At 35.8% G+C, this 6,000-nt stretch overlaps 1 long non-coding RNA gene across 1 annotated transcript in view; it reads right to left on the minus strand.

Annotated features, from left to right (window-relative positions):
* The window catches only part of LOC116575057, a 35,319-nt gene extending 29,970 nt beyond the window's left edge, over positions 1-5,349 (minus strand). The window contains exons 1-2 of the long non-coding RNA XR_004279578.1: positions 4,130-5,349; positions 1,532-1,631 (exon numbers count right to left, since the gene is read on the minus strand). This is a non-coding gene — a long non-coding RNA (uncharacterized LOC116575057). The remainder of the gene's footprint in view (positions 1-1,531; positions 1,632-4,129) is intronic.
* Between the last annotated feature and the right edge of the window lie 651 nt (positions 5,350-6,000).

Genomic DNA, 6,000 nt, shown 5'->3' on the forward strand with positions numbered 1-6,000 from the left:
CTGGGTGGCTCAGTTGGTTGGACGACTGCCTTCGGCTCAGGTCATGATCCTGGAGTCCCGGGATCGAGTCCCACATTGGGCTCCCAGCTCCATGGAGAGTCTGCTTCTCCCTCTGACCTTCTCCTCGCTCATGTTCTCTCTCACTGTCTCTCTCTCAAATAAATAAAAATAAAATCTTTAAAAAAAAAAAAAAAAAGAGTTGAGCATTTTATCATCATTCTTGCCCCTTTGATCTTGAAGTATTCTTAGATTTCTAATTTCTGGCTTCATGTTATTTGTTACATGGGATTCCCAAGTATTTTATTAGCCTTTACCTATGTTCCCTTTTATATTTATTTTCTCAGCAACTTCTTCCAATCTTCTGTTTTCAACAAAATACCTTATATTTAGGGATTTCAACAATACCTTAGATTTAGGTGCTTCTCAAAACTACAGTACTGGGGCGCCTGGGTGGCTCAGTTGGTTAAGCAGCTGCCTTTGGCTCAGGTCGTAAAAAACAAAAACAAAAAAACCCTACAGTGTTAAAGACTGAATCTCACACCCTCAACCCCAACCTGAAGCCCCAACTCCCAGAACCTGGGAATATAATTATATTTAGAGATAAGGTCTTTAAAGAAGTGATCAAATTAAAATGACCAGAGTATGCCGACACCTTGATCTTGGATTTCCAGCCCCCAGAGCTGTGAGAGGTAAGTTTCTGTCTATAAGTCACCTAGTCTATGGCTTTTAGTTATAGCTGCCTAAACAGACAAAGGCACTGCTAACACTGTGACCTTAACACTCCTTGTCTCCAGGACTGTGAGAAAATAAATTCCTTTTGTTTAAGCCACCCAGTCAGTGGTATTTTGTTGAAGCAACTCTTAGGAAACCAATACTAATAATAAGCTGTGGCTTTCCCTTTCTAGAAACCTTCTAATTATCTTAAATATTTTGGAGTACAATTCCAGATTATCTATTTTTGTTATTATCTTTATCATTGTCTTCTCAGTGAAGCTTAAGATTTCTGAGCAACCACTGTGTCACCACTTGTTATACTATGTGTAATTCTGACACTAACCACCTGGTTTAACCTGTGTCAGATTCCACAGGTGAAACCGCATGGTCTCCAACATGAGTACCCTCACTTCAAACACCAGCTACATTTCAGGGATCCCCAGGTTTCATGCACTTTTTCCCAACCGCTTACAAATTCAGGGGGTCATAAACCTCCTCAGGTTCTATAATTTGCTAGACAGATTCAGAGAATTCAGGAAAGTGCTATACTTGTGATTACACTTTTATTGTAAATTATATAAATCGGGACCAGCCAAATGAAAAGACTCAAAGGGCAAGGTCCAAGAGGGTTGTAAATGCAGAGCCTCTGAGCTGTCTCACGGAATCAGTTTATGTTACTTTCCTGCAATGTGTTCACCAGCCAGGAAGCTCCACTGGGCTTCAGCATCCAGAGTTTTTATTGGGATTTCATTATGTAGGCATGATTGAATCATTGGCTGTGAGTGAACTCAATCTCCAGTCGCAGTCCTCTGTTTACCTGGTTGATCTTTCTGGTGAGTCGTCCAAATGCTGAATCATCTCATCTCTTAGCATAAATTCAAGTGTGATCCCAGAGGCTTACAATCACAGAGATACTCCTATTACTTGGGAAATTCCAAGGATTTAGAGTTTTCCCTTCCAGAAAATAGGGATAAATGCCAATCAAATTCTTTATTATACAACAGCAACCTCTGATTTTATCTTTTTTTTTCTTTGTGAAACAATACCCAATTAGTTACTTAATCCAGTAGTTTTTTAAATAATCCAGTAATTCTTAGATAATATTTCTTATTTCCAAGCTATTACTGTAATATCTCTTACTTAGATACTGCAATAGTTTCCAAAATAAACAAGAGTCACATTAACTTTAGAGGCAAATTTTCAATTGTTTCACTATACTCCCAAGAGTTCTCTTCATTTTAAAAATAAATCTGATTTTTTCAACCAAAACTTTCTTCTATTCGACCCTACTACTCAGTTCCAGCCTTAAATTGGAAGTGAAGTACCACTTAATTTCTACAGATAAAGTACCACTTAATTTCTACAGATAAACCAAACTTACCTACAGGCAACCTGGTATATTGTTACTAAAGTGACTTAAGAATCAGACAAATCGTAATTCAACAAGAAAGATTAAAATTATTTACTAGTTGTTTCACCTTAAGTAACTTACCCTCTCTATGTACTGGTTCTCTATTTTATAAATGGATATAATAACTTCACAGGAACACTTTAGGGATTAAATGTTTAAAATATTTATTAGAACGTCTGGCACATAGGAAAATGTCAACAACTGGCAGCTACATTTATTTTTTATTTTACTCTCCCAGAATATTGTTTCGTTATCCCCACATGGAGGTTTCCTACCCATCTTGCTAGATCCAGTTCAAAGAGCTTCTCCTTTCTGAAGCTCTTCCTAATTTCCCCCCCAACCAGATGCAGATTCTTATTAAAATTGCAAAGTGTTCCCAGTTCCTCTCAGGTAGTTTTCATGATGTTGTTCTTCATTCTTTGTGCTGTCCTCTCGCAACATTGGAACATATGACCATTGAGCACAAGACCATTCCGCTGCATCTTGAATTTCTCATGGCACTCAGCACAGACCTCACACTGGAAGATGACTGTTACACTGAGTCATCTGTCATTCAAAATTTGTGAAAGATGCTTCCTATGACATATATTAACTTAAATATTAGAATGAAAAATTCCAGGAGTACCTTATCCTCTTATGGTAGTAACTATTTTTCCTTTTCTTTTTTTTTCCCTTAATAGTATAGACAAGTGACAATTTTGTGTGTGTGAGTCTTTTGCTTTAAATGCATATATGCTCATAAAGAAAAGACCTAGTTATTTTTTAAAAACCTAGATAGATGAGTTTATCTCTAATTTTCAAAATAGTTATTTAATTTGGAGGCTAGTATGTACACTTACAGATGCAAAAATAAGATTTTGAGAAGTGAACTTTCTTAGGTTGCTCAGTAATTGAGTGGTAAAGCCAGATCTGAAATGCAGCAGGTCCATCTGACCCTAAAACCCGTCCCATTTTCAACATTCATTATATTGCCTCTTGGTGAAATTCCTACATGCTTTTGTATAACATGTGTTAAGGAAACAGCCCTTTAGGCTAAAGGCTTAGTTAAACCTCTAAAAACAAACCAGTCAGGGGAGTGAGTGACAAAATAAAAACAGAAATGCGGTAATGTTTCCCAGGGCTCACAGTGGTATTGTGCGGACATGAGTGATTAAATACCTGCATCCTATAAGAAAGGCTGAATTCACTGAGGCAACACAGGACTAATGTCTTGGGCATAGCCTTGGCAGAGGGCCAAGATGCAGGAACTCTAACACAATAGATATATTGATTGAAAACCATCTCTGCATTAGAAGCACTGAGTTCAGTGAGCATGTAGGAGGGAGCTGGCTTTCTTAGGATGGTGATTTGGTAAATATCAGTATTGATAACATTTCAAACAAGGTAGCTGAAGCTTGTGACCTGCTGGGCAGATTATCACAACTGTGTCTATCTATCTGGTTATGAGCGTGTTGACTCTATGCAATGAAACATCTAGAATTCTTTTGGGTCAGTGTTGGAGAGCCAGTGGGATGTGGCATGTCTACTTCATAATATGGTCAGTTGGAAACTTTATTTATGGTCATACATACATGAATGAATACTAGACAGTTAAGTAAAGATACCTTTGTGATGTGCCTTCTCAGAGAGGTGGACCATGACCTTGCCTATGAACCTTAGGTCCTCCAGGGGGCACCAACAAGCAGCCAGAATTGGTGAAATGTATATCAAAGTCCATCCTGGGACTGCCCATATGTGACTTCTTAAGCAACTGACTCTGAATTCCTTCTGTGATAGCCACAGTCACCCAACAGACATTGAGTTTTCCCTGGCACAGCAAATAAAACTCACATCCAATTCTGGTGGTCCTAATTCCAATCCCAGTAACCCCAATGGTACTTTCTCCTGGGGTTATATGAGACATAAAGAAGTTCTCATGCAAAAGACAAACCCATTAGAAACTGCCTCTTCTACTTAACTCCAGTTGAAAAGTTTGTATAGTTAGACAAGTAGTACAGACTGTACCTCTTGACTGTATGTCAAACTGTCCAGAGAATGTGTATTCAACTAATTCTTTCTAGTGAGCAAACAGAAATGTGTTTATATTAGGCACTATGCAGGTGAAGCTGAAACAAACCATTCTTATTCCACTTCACAAATATTATCTTTGCCTTGCAATATTTTCATGCAACATTATTACATACATAATAACTACTTTAATGACACAATTTAAATTTCTGCACAATTGATATTCTGTAAGAATTGAGTTCTTTTATACCACTCTTATAGCATTCAATTTATTCTTTTCTGTGCTGTACAGGACTTACTCTGTCTAAATTCCTTCTTAAAATCCTTGGTTAACTCTTTGGTGACTATAGGAAAATATCCATACCTTTTAAAATGTATTTGCTTTTAGAGACATGAAATTATTTTTGGATTTCCACTTTTGAGGATGTGATATATAGACAGTTTTGCCTTTTGAATATCTCTTAAAGATTAATCCTAAAACCAAAAGAATGGAAATACACATATGTACAACAAGAACAAAATTTAAAGAAGTTTGGGGAAGGCTAGGAAGGTGTATAATTCATTTTATAGCCAGGACTCAATCCATTAATTTAAGAGCTAACAAATCAGGTAACTAAGTTGCGTCTTTTTCATGTCATAAAGCTAAATACTATTCAAGAACCAAGAAAATAACATCAACTATTGTATTGGTAACAATGAGAAGAAAGAAAAGAAGATCTAAAAGGAATTAGGTAGGATATGTTAATTTCTTGTGGCCTCACAGTGGAGAGTCAATTGATACTATCAAAATAAATAACATATTAAATATGTTATATTCAGTTATACTTACAGAAGTAACTACTAAATGTTCTAAAAACAGAAAGGCAAACTTCCCAAATTAAAAGGTCATCATCAAGTTCACAAAGCATAAATCGAGGACACACCTAAACAAAGTGACTAAGAAAAGCAGATGGTAAAAAATAAGAAAAAAGTATCTTAGGAAATGAAAAGAAAACAAAAAACAACAATAACAAAAAACCAGTGGCCACCATTACTGTATCAGGCAAGTAGAATTCAGAGTAAAAATACTGGACAAGACAAATAAAAACACTTATGATAGCAACGGACACAATCTATAAAGATTTTCTGACTTTCATCAATATCTAAGCATCAATCTTAACTGGATGGTTCAGTCGGTTAAGTGTATGCCTTCAGCTCAGGTCATGATCTCAAGGTCCTGGAATCGAGGCCTACATCGGGCTCCCTGTTCAGTGGAGGGCCTGCTTCTCCCTCTCCCTCTGCTGGCTGATCACCCTGCTTGTTCTCTCTGTCTGTAAAATAAGTAAATAAGATCTTAAATAAATACAAAATATATTTAATTAATATATATCAATTAATATAATTATTAACATAATTAATATATAAATATATATGTACTCATAAACACACAGATACACATAAATAGAGTGAACACATTAAGATATTAAGAAAAGATTTGCTTGTTTTACAAGCCAAATGAAGATGATAGAGATCCAAGTAACATAATAAATTTATGTGTATACTTGTAATTCTATCATCTAAAAAGAAAGAATGTACCTTCTTTTCACATTTTCAAGGACCATTAATACACATTGACCAAATACTAGGTCACAGAGGAGATCTCAGTTAATTGGAACGGCTTGGGATACAGACAACATTCTCTGCTTATACTTTGAATTGACTGAGGTCCCACATTAATTAAAATGTAGAAAAAAATATCACACCAATTAAACAGCTCATATCAAAGATATAAACAAAACTGAAATTGCACATATATAGAAAGAAAATATAATGAAAACAAATCAGAACTATGTCTGCTCTATAAAGAAAATTCTTAAATAATCACATTA

Source organism: Mustela erminea, chromosome 16 (assembly GCF_009829155.1).
Source record: "Mustela erminea isolate mMusErm1 chromosome 16, mMusErm1.Pri, whole genome shotgun sequence".
In the NCBI taxonomy this organism is placed as follows: Eukaryota; Metazoa; Chordata; class Mammalia; order Carnivora; family Mustelidae; genus Mustela; species Mustela erminea.